The following is a 15,961-nucleotide window of genomic DNA, read 5'->3' on the forward strand; positions in this document are numbered from 1 at the left end:
GGGAAATCCGAAGTTAAGGGATTTTTTATTATTATTTTTTTTCGGTGTTTGTGGGGAAAACATCTGAAGTTAAGGGATTTGGTATTCGATTTGAGCCCATAATTCGCATTATGAAGAGTGACCGGTAATCGAACTCATCTCTATGACATGGCGTTTTCTTCAGATTTAATAGCTATACCCTAATTCCTGTCTGAGAGAGCAATTACCCAAAGGTTTTCATTTTTTACAATTTTTGCCCCGATTTAAATTGCCAATGTATCTTTGATCTTGTCTTGAGAATTAAATAAATTATATTTTCCTTATACAGTTGGTTTCTGCATAAACATTTATATGCACGAAACTGATAATCACATGCATTTTTTCTTTCTCAACACATTCATGTTTAATCATGTTTATTTCATCTGATAGATTTATTCAATTTGATGACTACTATATATAAAAAGGACCTTAAGCTAATGGTGCCTGATATTCTGAAGGTAGACTAATAATGCAATTTGTACGACTCGAATGCTTCGTTTCGCCCTATAAACTTCTCTTTCTACCTATCTACTCTCACAATTTTGAGCTCTTGGATAAATTAATAGCCTGATCTCAATGCGCTCATGTCACCCGTAGACTCTGGAACCTCGATGTCTTTCTCACACGTAGCCGGACCAGCAGCCATCGTGAAGGCTGCTCACTCAAGCTGGTCTCCTAAAGCTACTAACTAAAGTTGCGCAGGGCAACAAAAACCTTTGTTTTCGATAATCATAGAAGCATTTCTCCAAGAGCAAGTGATACCGGCGTCTCTTAACGAATCTAATCAGATAATTCTACACAATCCAATCAAATGCACCAAATTTTTTAGATAGTGAAATGGGATTCTTAAAGTAAAGAGAATGGTATCTTTGAGAGGAGCTATCTGAAGCTTTGGTTTGGTTTGATTGGAGGCCACTTGGATGCTGTTTTCTTGGAATCTGCTTTCCTCTACGGAATCCCATTTTCCGCTTGTTTTTTCTCGTTTCAGCCATACGCGCAGGAGGACTCGGCCTTCGTTTTTCTCTCTTGCTCTGTTTTAGGGTTTCTGGCCCATTTACTCAGACTATTGGAGTAGAATTGACATTCTACTTCAACTTAGGGAGTGTAGTAGATTGGGATTTTGAGATATTTAATTTCTTTCTCTTTATAAATTTAGGGGTATTCAATTATGATTTGAAATGATTATTTGAAAGTTTAGCGTATTCAATCAAGATTTTAAAAGAGTTCTAACATTCTTGATGTATTCAAGCATAAATTAATTTTAAAGAATTTTAAAAAGTTGGGGAGTCTAAGAGAATTCGAGAAATTTCATAGTTATTTTAGGGGAAACTTGATATAGGTTCAATTTTTTGAGCAGGAATAGTCCAATTTATTAAAATAAGTCCAATTCCTTAAATCTTATTATTTTATTATCAATAATTATCTCTTAAATGATAAGATTTATTATAAAAATCAAATTTCTTCCTAATTATCTCTTTGAATTTTTTTTTTTTTTTTGTTCTTTCTTGTTCTTTATCCTGTTTTAAACCCCATTTATAGATTTTAGTTTTTATTTTTATAATCAACCTATATCACTGGTTAATTATATTTATCTGCCTATATGATAGATTCTTTTTTATAATCAAGTAAGATTCATGTGTCTTTCTTGTAGATATATATTTTTTTTTCTACCTTTTAGTTAAGTTTCATATCTTACTTATAGGTATGATATACATTCGTATATTTGTTACTTGAGTTTGGGTAGAATGATTTGCATATAGATTTATGTCAATATATATATTTTTTTGTTATAAGATATTAATTATATTTTTTGGGGTTAAAAATTCATAATATTAGAAGATTTTAATTGATTTTTAATATTTTTAGAAAATATAAAATGAGCATTAAAAAAATAAATACATATAATTAGGTAATTGGACTCACTCCTAAAAACCATCTATGTTTTTGGACCTGGATCTAAAAGTCCCTTTATTTTAAGCATTCACAAATCTCACATCCTACTGAGAATTTGATGGAATTACTCAAAATTTTACATAGAATCTCTAGAAATTAATTACACTCTATCCAAATCCATAAATGTATAAATCCATTCAAATCCATCAAAATCCCAATCGAATGCATCCCTCCAAGTGTCTATTGCCCAAGATTCAAAATCTTCACCTTCTTGTAGTTTAAATGAATTTAATGTAGAGGATTCAAAACAGTCTTGACTTCAAACAAAACAAAAAAAAGGATAAATAAAAATTAAATTAAATTAAAGATTTCGATTGTAATATGTATCAAGTAAAAGCTCACTTAGTATTTTACCCCGGCTAACATGTTATGCCGTTTTTAGACTTATTTAACTTGCAGAAGTATAAATAGTTAAAAAAAAAAAAAGGGGGAGTATGCTTATTATCTTACTATTATTATTAGATAAGTTTAAATTTTGGGATGTATCCTTATTTTATCATTGTGATTTTTTAGGTTTAGGCATTCTTCTTTATTTAAGAGATCTAAGGACGTGACTGACCTTGCTAGATCCAAAACATCATATTTCCAGGCTTTCGCCCGATGGTTCTTTCTGGATCCCACAAATACGTCCCCGTCTCGCTGCTAAACCCTAACTATTTTTACTTTATTTCTAAAATTATAAGAAAATATAAAGATAATTTGGATTCGGCAGTCAAGGCTAGCTACGTGACACAGTCGTATCTTCGAGAAAATGACGATGGGCCGCTGACAGCAGACGCAGCATGAACTCTTTGACACTTTGTAATTTAATATTAATTTTTGTGTTAAAATTATAAAATATTATAAAAAATATGAGATGGTATAGAAGTGTTGACTAATGTTTAATTTTATTTCTTTGGTAAAAACTAATGTTTTATTTTTTATTATAACACACCATATAGTTTACAAATTTAATTTAAAATTGTAGTCCACCTAGCATTATGAAAATTCTTTCAGTTGATTCTCAAGCACTTTTACAAGACACTATTGCTTATATATAGCTCGTCCTCTCTCTTTTTCATCTTTGTTTCTTATTTTTGCGGGTAATACTGGAGAGACTAGTTATTCAAACTTTGTAAATATATAATGTGATTGTTGATGATTGAATTATTATTTAAATGTTGATTAATATGCTTATTTTCTATTAGTGAAATATCATAGGGTTTACAAATTAGTCTAAAAAAATTAGTCTACCTAACATTATTCTATATTTTCCAATTAAGAAAAGCAACCAGGTACTTATATTTAAATTTACTAAACTTATGTCTGTTTATTTTATATTCATTTATTTGTTATGACTGAGAGTTTTATAGTTAATTATACTTTTTTTATTGGGTTAGGAAGTTTTGAGAGAAATACAAAGGGAATAATATAAGTAGAGCTATCGATCAATATGGGAAAAAAAAAATGAAAAGAAAAAAGGATTGTGTGGCCTGAGGATAAAGGGAGTGGGCATCCACAATCAGATAAAAGGATCCTTCTCTGTGTTTCCCTTCTATGTGAATATTATTTCTAGGGTTTCTGATCTAGTTTCCATATTTGTATTCCTTCTAAATAAAACGTTAACTTTAATGTATGGAGTTAACTTTAAAAAGTAAATAAGACGTTAGATTCGCAACTAATATACACCGTTAAGGGTTTGTAGGCAATAAAATTATGACATTACCCTATAAAATGAGTCATATGACTTAAGTTGATGAAAAATTAGATAAAATAATTTTGAAAATAATATTAGGGATAAAATCAGCAGTCTTTGATGATTTTAGGGATTTTTTTACCAAATAAATAATTCAAAGATCTAATTTTCATTGAGGTAATAATTTATGAACTAAATCAACAATTAGTCCTAATTAAAACTATGCCTTCTTTTTTTTTGTGTGTAGGAAGTTTGGAGAGAAAGACGAAGGGAATAATGGAAGTAGCTGTCGATCAAAATGGAAAGAAAAGGGTTGTGTGGCCTGAGAATAAAGAGAATAAAGAGATTTTTTATTTTATTTTAAATAAACGATAATATTAAAAAAAAAAAATTTAAAAAGATTAAGCCTCACAATAAGTTAGCAATAATGTGGTTCAAATTCAGAAGCTTTATATATAGAGACAAAAAGTTCCACTATATTTCAAGTAACTCCACTAATTTTAAACATGTCAAGAAGAGACGAAAACATGAAAACAATTAAAGCCTAGCCCAAAAACATAAAAACAATGATTTAGAATACCAGTCATACCCATAAGTCTTTAGGGCTGTTAAAAGAACTCAGCCCTCGCAACTCCAACAAAATTAATATATGTTATAAGCTTAACTCATCATCGACTATTTTTGCATAATCAGTTTTGAAATTATATGTCGAATTAGTTCAACTTGTCATCAACTATTTTGTAGAATCAGTTCAACCCGTTCTCGATCATTATTGCAGAATCAGTTCAACTTGTCCTCGACTATTTTTGAATAATCAGTTCAACCCATCCTCGTCTATTTTGCAGAATCAGTTTAACTCGTCATCGACCATTTTCCAGAATCAGTTCAACCTGTCATTAACCATTTTTGTTGAACTCATTTTTACATAATCAATTCAACCAATCTTCGTTTTGCAAAATTAGTTCAACTCACTTTCAAAATCAGTTCAACCCGTCATCGATCATTTTTGCTGAATCAGTTGAACTCGTTTTCGACCATTTCTTTTGGCAAAAAGAAACACATTTAATAGATTCATTTACAAACCCATCTTTCTATACAACCCAATGAAAATACAACAAAATTACAACACAACGTAAGCTCTATTTCACTAATCCTCACATACGAATCTTTATTTGTTTCATTAGTAGATATTGAACCTAAAAGCAAATAAACAGAAGAAACAAAACTTAAATTATAGTGATCACTTTAAGCTCAGTAACTAGAAAATGAGCATGCTTTTGTACAAATTAATGAAATAAAACTATATATGTTAGTTCAGAACTAAAAACATGTCACCCTATTTTTGTTCCCATAATTTAATCCAAGTAAAGAAAAATGAATTTCAATGTTGTTGTTCTTGTACATATATGACTTATTTGGTACCGACCTCCTAACTTATAGTAGAATACAAATTAAGATCCACTTCAACATCTATAAATCTCTACAAAATTAGCAAACTAACTCATTTCTAAATGAAGAAATCTCTTCAAATATGGGAAGTCTCCTTTACCTTAGAGGATTTCAATGCTTCACCAAGTGGTCAATCTCCTCGAGAAAAGCATTTTTTCTATATTCAAATATAAAGAGTTGGTTGAGAAACTCACAGGTTAACATTACTCTAGCCAGCTTCTGCAATAGTTCCTCAGTTCAAATTTTTTACTTGGGCTTGTTAAATTCTTGAAGATGACCTTGCGACAAATCGTCAAGAATGGCTTGTGCTTCACCATACTGTGTTTTCTTGATCATGCACATGCATAAATTGTGATTTTATTGGTAGATGGATCAATATTTGTTGTTTGTTTATTGATGAAATAGGATAAAGGAAGGGAGAGAGCGAAAGAGAGAGAGAGGGGAGCATGAGAAAGAAAAAAAAAAGAGAGAAGAGAGCAGGAGAAAAAGTGTGAAAAAATGCAAAAGATAAAAGGTACTTTTGTAACTTACATTCTAGAAGAAAAAAAAAAGCGTAAATAATGTCATATTTCAAATGTATTAATTTTTGTCTTTCATTAAAATATTAAAAAAATGTTATTTTAATATAAAATTAAGTATTAAAAAGTATACTTTATCTGTAATTTTTCCTTCAAATTCTGCTTAAAAAAAAAAAAAAAAAAGATTGGACATTCACAATCAGATATTCCTTCTTTGAGTTTTCCAGCACTGTGAACATTATTTTAGGGTTTCTGTTCTATTTTCCATAATTGTATCCAAATCCAATCCCCTTGGGGGTGTTTTTCTGTGTCCTTTTGGTAATTAAAACTTATTCTCTGGGTTCTATTTTTAGTAACTTAATTTAACATGCTTTCGGGATTTTTTTTTTCTATGTATCCTTTTGGGTTCATCTCTAATTTGCTTCTTTTAGAACTTCTTTGGGGTTTTTCAAGTTGACTATCTCCTGGGTTTTCTTCATTGTCACTGGACGTTCTTCCCAAATCTGACATTTTTTTCTAGTGTTGGAGTACTTCTCCAAACCTTCCTGGGTGCAGGTTGTAAATCTTTTTCTCAATAGTGCTTCTAAATAACCCTTCTACAGCTAGCCTTTTGAGCTATATATGTTGCATATCTTTACCAATTTTATAAGATTTTTCCCTGTTTTTTTGCAATTAACGATGGTGGTGACCGATGAATTAGGCAAAGCTAAGACATGGTGAGAGGGAAGATTGAGATGAAAAGAATTGAGAATGCCACAAGCCGGCAAGTGACCTTCTCCAAACGTCGAAACGGCTTGTTAAAGAAAGCTTATGAACTTTCGGTTCTTTGCGATGCAGAAGTTGCAGTCATCATCTTCTCCCAGAAAGACAAGCTCTATGAGTTCTGCAGCTCTGAGTACGTATTCTTTAATTTCTATAAATTCTTGAAACCCCATCCTGCTTTTGTTCTATATGCTTAATTTCATTAGATGAAACAACAAGGTATGGGGTACTTGTGATGCTTGGTGCCTGGTGCTAATGCTAGGGTGTACTATATATGATGTAAAAATACAATACAGATTTCTAGCTTTCTATCAGTTGTAGTCATAATCAGTACTTGACAACCTATATATATTTATGTTTAATTTGTACCATACATCTTACGCATGATGTTTACCCTTATAAATTTATGATTATAATCAAACCACATTCATATATGTCTTTGTAATTAGTACAATATGTATTTGTTCAGTTACCTCACAGACAGATTTGTGTACTCAAAGTTTTAACTTTTAGAAAATATTTGTGGCCTTTTGTTTTCCTTTTTTGACTTAGATGAAGTTCACTAGACATATCCTATACTCCACTGACCAATTTTACTTAAACACACCAGCTCCAATTATCATCCATCCTAGCTGTTTCCATTTGATTAGCATATATTTAACGTAAACGCGACATCAGCAGCCGGTTTGAGTTTGAAACGGGAGGAACCAAGCTGTATTAAACTTACCTGAAATCAATTCGAACATTAAAAATTCATCCACATACAATGGAGTTGTATTTTAATTATAATTTGTGAATGATTGCAGTGATATGATCAACACAATTTCATTGATAGTAGCTTACTCCTTTTACAATTTACAAGGTGTAGGTCTAAATGCTAACTTGCTTTTTTGTTAACTATAGTGCATTCTCTGTCCTCTGCAATTTATGTAGATTTTGTCCACTAAACTGAATGAGATTTCAGAAAACTTGAACCACTGCAAAACATCATCTGTATCATATTGTTAAGAGATACTGGGACTAATATGGAGTACTCTATGATTTCATCATATTTGAATTTTTGACCTTTATTTTTCTGGATGCTTCAGCATGCAAGAGACTCTAACACGATACCATAAATATGCAAAAGATGAGCAAACCAACAAGGTTGAAGTGGAACAACAGGTGCAGGTTAGGCGATCTATCTTAGATTTTGAAAATCCAATCTTTTAGATTTCAGATTTTGTTATGAAACTTTAAAAATCTTGGTGTGATGAATTTAGTCTTCGGCCATAATCTTCAAAATGATGGAAGATAGTATGCAAGTGCATTGAGAGTAGACTTATTGATATAACTATATTAGTGAAAGAAACAACTTTTAGCTTTCTCTTTATGGCTATGACCTCTTTTGATTTGATTTATTTCAGGATAGAAGCTTAATTATAGTTACGAACCTAAAGTTTTGAGTCGTGCTTGGCCTTTTATATCACAAAAAATGTTTCAGCGTCCTTTAATATATTGAGAAGAAGGTAGTAATTTACATCAAATCTTGGTGGAAAGAAGATCAGTTTATACATGATTTAATAAAGAACGAGAACTATAGCATTTTACTCTCAATCCTTTCTTTTCAAGTGATCTGGTTAGGTATATATGAAAAGATTACATTTCTTTTTCGTTACAAAATGTAAAATTAATCTGTTAAATTTAGGCATATGTTGAACAAATTGCAAGTATTTTAGTTGCTTCCGGTGGGTTGGTGGGAGTTTGCAATGGGGCCTTCCACCAGGGAAGTAAAGGGTTGAGAGATTGGATAACTTCCATGCCTTTCTGGAGGTATAGTTGTTACTTTTTGGGATATATACATATGCATATATGTGTGTGCACGTAAAAAATTAATTGCGAAGTTTTTGTTAGATTTTCTTCATATCAGCGGACATTGAAGTTTCGTTTTTACTGTTGTGCTAGAGGTACATGGTGGTTAATAAGCACTACTCCCTGCATAGTTGCATTTTATATGGTGAACTCGTTTTCACCATACATAACTTGATCTGGGAGGCATTTCTCGGTGCTTTATGGAAAAGGAAAGAGGATTATTGTGTTTTATGTGAGGGGTCTAGTAGCCTAATCACTATAACATTCCTGGGAAGTGTTTTTGAGATCACTTGCTGGGATGGTTCTTGTTCTTCCTACTTGGTTTTGTTATGCACCTTTCTTATCAATGTATATATAGAATAAAATCAAGAACTAATTGTCAGGACTTCCACACTTCTACAGTGAACTAGCAAATTTGAGTTGGATTCTAATAGATGAAAAGCAAACAAGCATAGGAAGTGAGTTCAACAAGGATGAGTCCTATTGTTAAGTGTCTTGTATAGCTTTGATGAGTTTGATTTATATTAATAGCGGGCCAACCGTTTTGAGAGAGAGAAAGGAGAACAACCAATAATGAAGTGAGGGAAAAGAAAACGCATTTGAGTTTCATAATTAATAGATTGGGCTCAAATTTATCAAACTCACACCAATCCAAAAATAATGTTACATTGTTCAAACCATAGGAATCAAAGTCATCTAAACTAAATATGAAAAACCCAACTTTGCTTTATAGTTATCTTCTATCCATGTGAAAATCATTACCGTACGCATACAATTGTGTCTATATATTATATAAGATATTAATTGCAGGCAAGTTTTTTGGAATTTTTCCGGAATAGGATTCTCTCCCTTCCAAATTCATTCCACTCCCCTCTAATCCTCTCCCATTTTCCTCTTTCTCTTTCATTTTTTATAAAGAAGTCAACACCAGAAGTTGACATGGCTAAATCGTGATCGTACAAATAAGATGCGACTCGAGGGGAGGGGAGTTTGAAAGGGAGAGAATCCTACTCCAATTTGTCTATAATCACTATTTTACTACATTGACACTTGATACATGCTCATCAAATGAAAATGGGTGAAAGAAAAGAGAAGTGGGGGAGAGGGAGGGGGCTTCAAGTCGTTGACTAGGTTAACTTCTAGCAACTACTTTCACACCTAAAGAGATTAAAGATCACATCTCGCAATGATTGTACTCTTTCGTTGGGACTTCTTTATGTTATCATGTGTTAGAACCGCTGATGATATGATGTTTGTTTTTCGACAATTTTATCAGAGATGTGATATCTGCACTCCTTTTTAACTTTCTGCACTCATCTTTTGTTAACCTAACCCCCATATGAGACAACTTTTAATTGTCAAAAGCTAATTAATCTGCATGCATGCAGCACTTGAAGCATGAAGCAGCTATTATGACCAAGAAGATAGAGATCCTAGAAGCTTCTCAACGGTTTATGGCTTAGTTTGATTATCTTCTCCTGCCCCTTTTCACTCAACTGATATTTCAGGTTTTCCTAAACTCTGAAATTTGTGTGTTTAGGAAGCTTTTGGGAAATGATTTGGATTCTTGCGTTGTTGAAGAACTCCAGGAGATCAGTAGCCAGCTGGAACGAAGTTTACGCAGCATAAGAGAGAGAGAGGTACATAAGTACATGTATTTCAGCTGATGGTCACAAGTCCATTTTCCTCCAACACGTATCTGTTAAATGGATTTTTCTTTTACTTGGAATTTAACTAACTTGAAGTGATTCCAGGCTCAATTACTCATGGAGCAGATGGAAAATCTAAAGGCAAAGGTATTTATTTTATTTTTTGCTAAAATATCATAAAATCAAATCTCAATTGCTAAATAGATCATAATCAAATATGACAACATCAATCGAATATCGATAACACAATGGTCAAATAATTACGACATAATGGTCAGATGTCAATGGCATACTTGAAATTAACCATTTCAGCAATTGAGACTTGTAAAACGATCAATTGCGGCTGATTTCTCCTTAAATTTTAGCGCTACAAAACCTATTAATTGTAATTTTTACAGATATAGATCAACTGCTCCACTAGTTTCAAGTTGTAACACCATCTTTCTCTCTAAAATCAGGAGACGCTCCTCTTACAAGAGAACGCAAAATTACGCGAAGAGGTAAACTTTGTTAAGTCCTGTTGAACTCTTTTGCCATTATTTAATTACCAGCAACAACGTACTGTGAATGACGTTTGAGGTGATGTTATATCATGATAAGAATCTTATCATTGTGAATTTCTCTAGTCTTTCTTTCTTTTCTTGTTTATTTATCTATCTGCACTATGATGATATGATCAGAGTGGTGCGAAGCTGTTGATGGAGCATTCAGCTCAAGAAAAAAGAGGTTCTGCTTCTGTAAGCTGTGAAAAAGCAGGAGCTTCTGCTTCTGTAAACTACTGGAGCCAAAGCATCATGAGTTCTGAGGTGGAGACCGAATTGTTCATTGGACCGCCAATAATGCGCTCTGTTGATCGCATCGCAGTCTATAGCAACATACATCAGATAAATAATAATGCTTGTCAATCATCTCTAAAGACAATCCCATAAAAATTAAAATAAACAAGAAATGCAATGGATACCGGTCTTTGGTAGGCCGTGCTCTTAGATTAATAATATTAATAAGGTCAAACAATAAAAGATCAGAAGGAAATTTATAATTTCCTATGATTTTTGAGCCAGTTGTATAATTTTATGGATATGCTTAAAGCGTCAGGTTGTAGCACCATATTATTTGCTTTCAATGTATGAGTAATGGTTGTGTTAATTTCCACCGAAAACAATCTTCGCCTTACATGCATTACTATTACTGCTTTCAAGGAGTAACCTAACTAATTATAAACTCATGCAAAGTTCCTTCTCTTATTAATGTGAGATTCATTCTTAACAACTTTTGACAGTCCGGATGTCCGTAGTGGAATGTTCTAAAAGGGAGGAAAGACGGAAGAGTGTCAAGAGCTAATGAGACCATCAACTTGCCACCTCCAACTTTCCACGAAGATTTGGTTGCTTTATCCGGTGGTCAGACTCTAGGGTTTTCACATTGTTCTTCATTCGAATCCTGACTTCGGAATTTTAGTTCGCTTCATTGTGTCGACCCAACCATGAACAAAGTGTTTGCTCAGAAGGTAAGAAACAAATGTCAAAAGCCAAAGTGCGTTCTTTAAGGAGTTTGCAGCTTCTATGGTAAAACTTGGAAATCTTGGGGTGATTGAGGATGGTGAAGTGAGACAGAATTACCGTGTGGTAAAACTATAATCAGAGTGAGAGGGCAATTACCCAAAGATTTTTATTTTTACAATTTGTTCCCAATTTAAATCGCCAATTTACTTTGATCTTATCTTGAGAATTAAATCGATTTTATTTTTCTTATACGGTTGGTTTCTGCACAAACATTTATACGTAAGAAAATGATAATCAAACGCCTATTTTCTTTTCCTACATATTCATGTTTAATGATGTTTGTTCTGTCTCTTAGACTTATCCAATTTGATGATCATATATAAAAAGGACCTTCAAGCTAATGGTGCCTGATATTCTGACGGTAGATTGCAATTTGTACGACTTGATTGCTTTGTTTGCCCTATAAACTATATTTGTACATATCTTTTTATTTTGAACAAAACGATATTATCTACACTTAGGGAGAGAGGATGAGCTTGGCCTCACAATGAGTTAGCAATAATGTGGTTCAAATTCACCTTTGACGAGAATCAAACCTAAAACCTCTCATTTACCGATGAGGAAGAATACCACTAGACCATAATATTAAGTGACATCTTTCTACTATCTACTCTCACATTTTTGAGCTCTTGAATAAAATTAATAGCCTGATCTGATTGCGCTGGGTGTCAACATCCTTGAGGCCTAGGGTTGGTTTGGTATTGCTATGCTTTGAAAAAAAAATTGTTTCTGATGTGCTGTGAGAATAAGCTCATATTTGCTACTTCACATTTTTAGCTTTTTTTTCACCCCAAACTGTGAAAATAAGTTGTTTTTAAGTGTTTACTAAACACATTTTTAAGCTCAGTTTTTTTTTTTATACCAACCTTTTACAAAAACACATCAGTACCAAACCAGTACCTAATCACCCGTTAATAGAGCTTCTGTTCACAACAAAGACACAAGGAATGTCAACTACCATGTACACTCTGGAACCTCAATGTCTTCCCCACAGGTAGCCGGACCAGCAGCCATCGTGAAAGCTGCTCACTCAAGCTGGTCTCCTAAAGCTACTAACTCAATTTGCACAGGGCAACAAAAAATCTTTCTTTTCAATAATCATAGAAACATTTCTCCAAGAACAAGTGATACCGGCGTTTCTTAACGAATCAAATCAGATGATTCTACACAATCCAATCAAATGTATTAATTTTTTTAGATAGTGAAATGGGATTCGTACGGTAAAGAGATTGGTATCTTTGAGAGGAGCTATCTGAAGATTTGGTTTTGGTTTTGATTGGAAGTCACTTGGATGCTATTTTCCTGGAATCTGCTTTCCTCTGCGGTTTCCCATTTTCCGCTTGCTTTTTCGCGTTTCAGCCATACGCACAGGTGAAGTCGGCCTTCCTTTTCTCGCTTGCTCTATTTTAATGGGTTTGTGGCCCATTTACTTGATTCTCTATTGGAGGGGAATTGACATTCCCCTTCATCTTAATATCCAAGATTCAAAAATTTTGTCTCTTTGTAGTTTAGATGAATTTAGAATTTCATCCATTTATTTATATTGTGTGCTAGTTTTTGCAGTAAAAAGTATATAGTCTAGTGGTTGAACTTGAAATAGTTTACGGATTTTCGTAGGTTACAAGTTCGAGACTTGCTTATCCCAACAATATTTTGGGTTTTTTTTTTTTTTTTTTTTTTGTCATATAAGCCAATTCCTTTTTTTTTTTGTTAGTTCATACCAAGGTCTATACAATGTAGAGAAAGATTCAATTACGTTGAAAGAAAAATGTCATGGAAATATTTTTGAGCTAGCTATGATCTTAAATTTTGTTCAAATCCAATGTATTAATCTTTTACTTTTTCTTTTTTTTTTTTTTATTATCAAAGCACATAAACAAGCTCTGTTCTCATGATATAATCATCTCAGTTTTCATACAAATTTTAAAGCTCTATCACTCTTGTTTGATTAAAATTTTCCATAACAATAGCAATAAAAAAATAAAATTCCTTCAATTGTTCTCAAATTAATCATTCATGTGGCTAAAAAGCCCCTCCTTGAATAGATTTCTAGCTCCACAACTACTTATCTTTTTTTTTTTTTTTTTTTTTTTTCTAAACATTAGTTCGATAGTTTGAATGAGAATTAAGGGGTAAAAACAAATGAATGAGTGCAGAAGTAAAAACCTAGAATTGAAAAATCATTTTTCAGAAAACAATATCATGCACTGATAGTGGAATTGGATTATTTATTTAAATATAACTAAGAAAACTAACGATTTCGATTGCAATATGTATCCAGTAAAAGCTCACTTAGTATATTACCCCAACCACGATGTTATGCCGTTTTTAGGTTTATTTAACCTGCACAAATACAAAAAGCAAAAAGAAAAAAGGAATATTTTTAATCATTAACTTAAATTAGTAAGACCAAGTTCAATGGTGGGCTAAAAGCCAAATTATCCTCCAAAATTCCCCCCCCCCCAAATCCACTCCAACCCAAGGGGAAATTTTGGGCTAAATGCTAAATGCTAAACCAATGCCAAATTCCCCCCAAAATTAGCCCAAAAATCGGAGTGGACTCCACCCAATATTTATCAGAATTTAATTTTTTTTTAGATTAAAATGTTCATAAAATTAATTTACAATAGTCTACATATTAATTTAAAAAAAAAATAATTTAACAAAAAAAATACCCTAAGTTCATTCTTTAATAATCCGGGCTAAAATTTTAGGCTAGAACGGTTGGAGCAGAAAAAATGTTTCTGGGCTAAAAGCTAAATTTTCCCTGCTAAAAAATTTGACTTTTAACTCACCATTGGAGATAGTCTAATGCTCATCATTCTACTCAATAGATAAATTTTTTATTTTATTTCAATGTGATGTTTAAGGTTTAGGTATTCTTCTTTATTTAAGAGATCGAAGGACGTGACAGAGACCTTGCTAGATCCAAAACATACCTCATTGTGCTTCCAGGCTTTCGGCCAATGTTTCTTTCTGGATCTCCTAAACACGTCCCCGTCCCGCTGCTAAAAGCCTAAAACCCTAACCATTTTTATTTTATTTCTGAAAATATGATAAAATATAAAGATAATTTGGACTCGACACTCAAGGCTAGCCACGTGACACGGTCATATCTTCGAAAAAGTGACGATGGGCTGCTGGACGGCAGACGCAGCTGTGTATTGGCCCATCACGCAAGTCATTGCACGATGATAAATGACAGTTTTCCCTCTAGATATGAATTACATAAGAAATGTTAATGAGATTCTTTCAATTATTTATATGAGAAAATTATTGTAATGATTTTTAAATTTTAACTCAATTAGAATAATAGTTTTTGAATTAAAATTTTATGATCATTAGTCTTTTAATTTATCAAAATGTGTAGTTATGATCATTTTCGTAAACTCTGTTAAGACTTTTGTCAAAACGAGTCACTTGCCATGCACGTGAGGTCGGAATCAAGAGACAAATATGGAAAACTAAATGAAAAAATTGTACAAATAATCCTTCAACTCTAACCCAATTAGAGAAATAATCCATCAACTCTAACCCAATTAGAGAAATAATCCATCAACTTTAACCTAATTGAAACAATAATTCTTCAACTTTAACCCAAATGTAACAATGATTCTTCCAACACGACTCATTTTGACGAAATTTATATTGAAGTTGACGAAAATGACCATAGTTGCACATTTTAAGAAGTTAAGAGACCATTGGTTATATATTTTCAGTTGATGGACTATTGCTATAATTTCCTCTATTTATAAACTCTCGACTAACTTGTAGTTTAACATTAATTTTTATGTTAATATTATAAAATATTATGCCAAAAATATGAGGTGATAGAAAGTTCATAATGATTCCACTTTTGAGAGAGTTTCATTAACATTTCTCTTAGATTATGAATTAGTGTTGATTAACGTGTTTTTTTTCTATTAGTGATACATCACATAGTTTACAAATTTAATCTAAAAAATTAGTGTATCTAGTATTATTTTATGAAAATATATCAATTGATTCCCAATGCACTTTTACATAATACTATAGCTTATAGGTAGCCTTTAAGAGAAGGGATTCTCATTTTTCATAAAAATAGAAATTAGTTGTGGGGTTTACACCGCAACGAACTTTAACGATCTGAACTGTCTATTTTTCAAGTTGCACCTCATAGATCATCTTTGCAAAATATTAGCCAAATCGGAAATATTTAAGACATCTAATTTGGTTCAAAAAAATTAACGAATACTTTGTTATATAAGAAATAATGATATTTTATCTTGATAATTAAATTGGCAAATGGTTTCGGACTGAATTCAACTTTGCAAGGATGATCTATGAATCGAGACTTACAAAATAAACAGTTCGGATTGTTGAAGTTCGATATGAAATGGGTCCCATACCTAATCCTCATTTTTTGAAAAAATGGGGATTCCTTTGCATAAAAGACCTAATTGCTTATATATAGCTCGTCCTCCCTCTTTTGCTTATTTGTTTCTTAGTTTTGTAGGTAATACTAAAGAGGTTATCTATTTAAAT

The 15,961-nt window shown here is 32.3% G+C and overlaps 1 pseudogene; it reads left to right on the forward strand.

Moving 5' to 3' along the window:
* Positions 1–5,888: 5,888 nt before the first annotated feature.
* LOC137720452 (MADS-box protein AGL42-like) lies at positions 5,889–11,322 on the forward strand (annotated as a pseudogene).
* The last annotated feature ends 4,639 nt before the right edge of the window (positions 11,323–15,961 follow it).

The sequence above is a fragment of the Pyrus communis genome, chromosome 16 (assembly GCF_963583255.1).
Source record: "Pyrus communis chromosome 16, drPyrComm1.1, whole genome shotgun sequence".
Taxonomy (NCBI): domain Eukaryota; kingdom Viridiplantae; phylum Streptophyta; class Magnoliopsida; order Rosales; family Rosaceae; genus Pyrus; species Pyrus communis.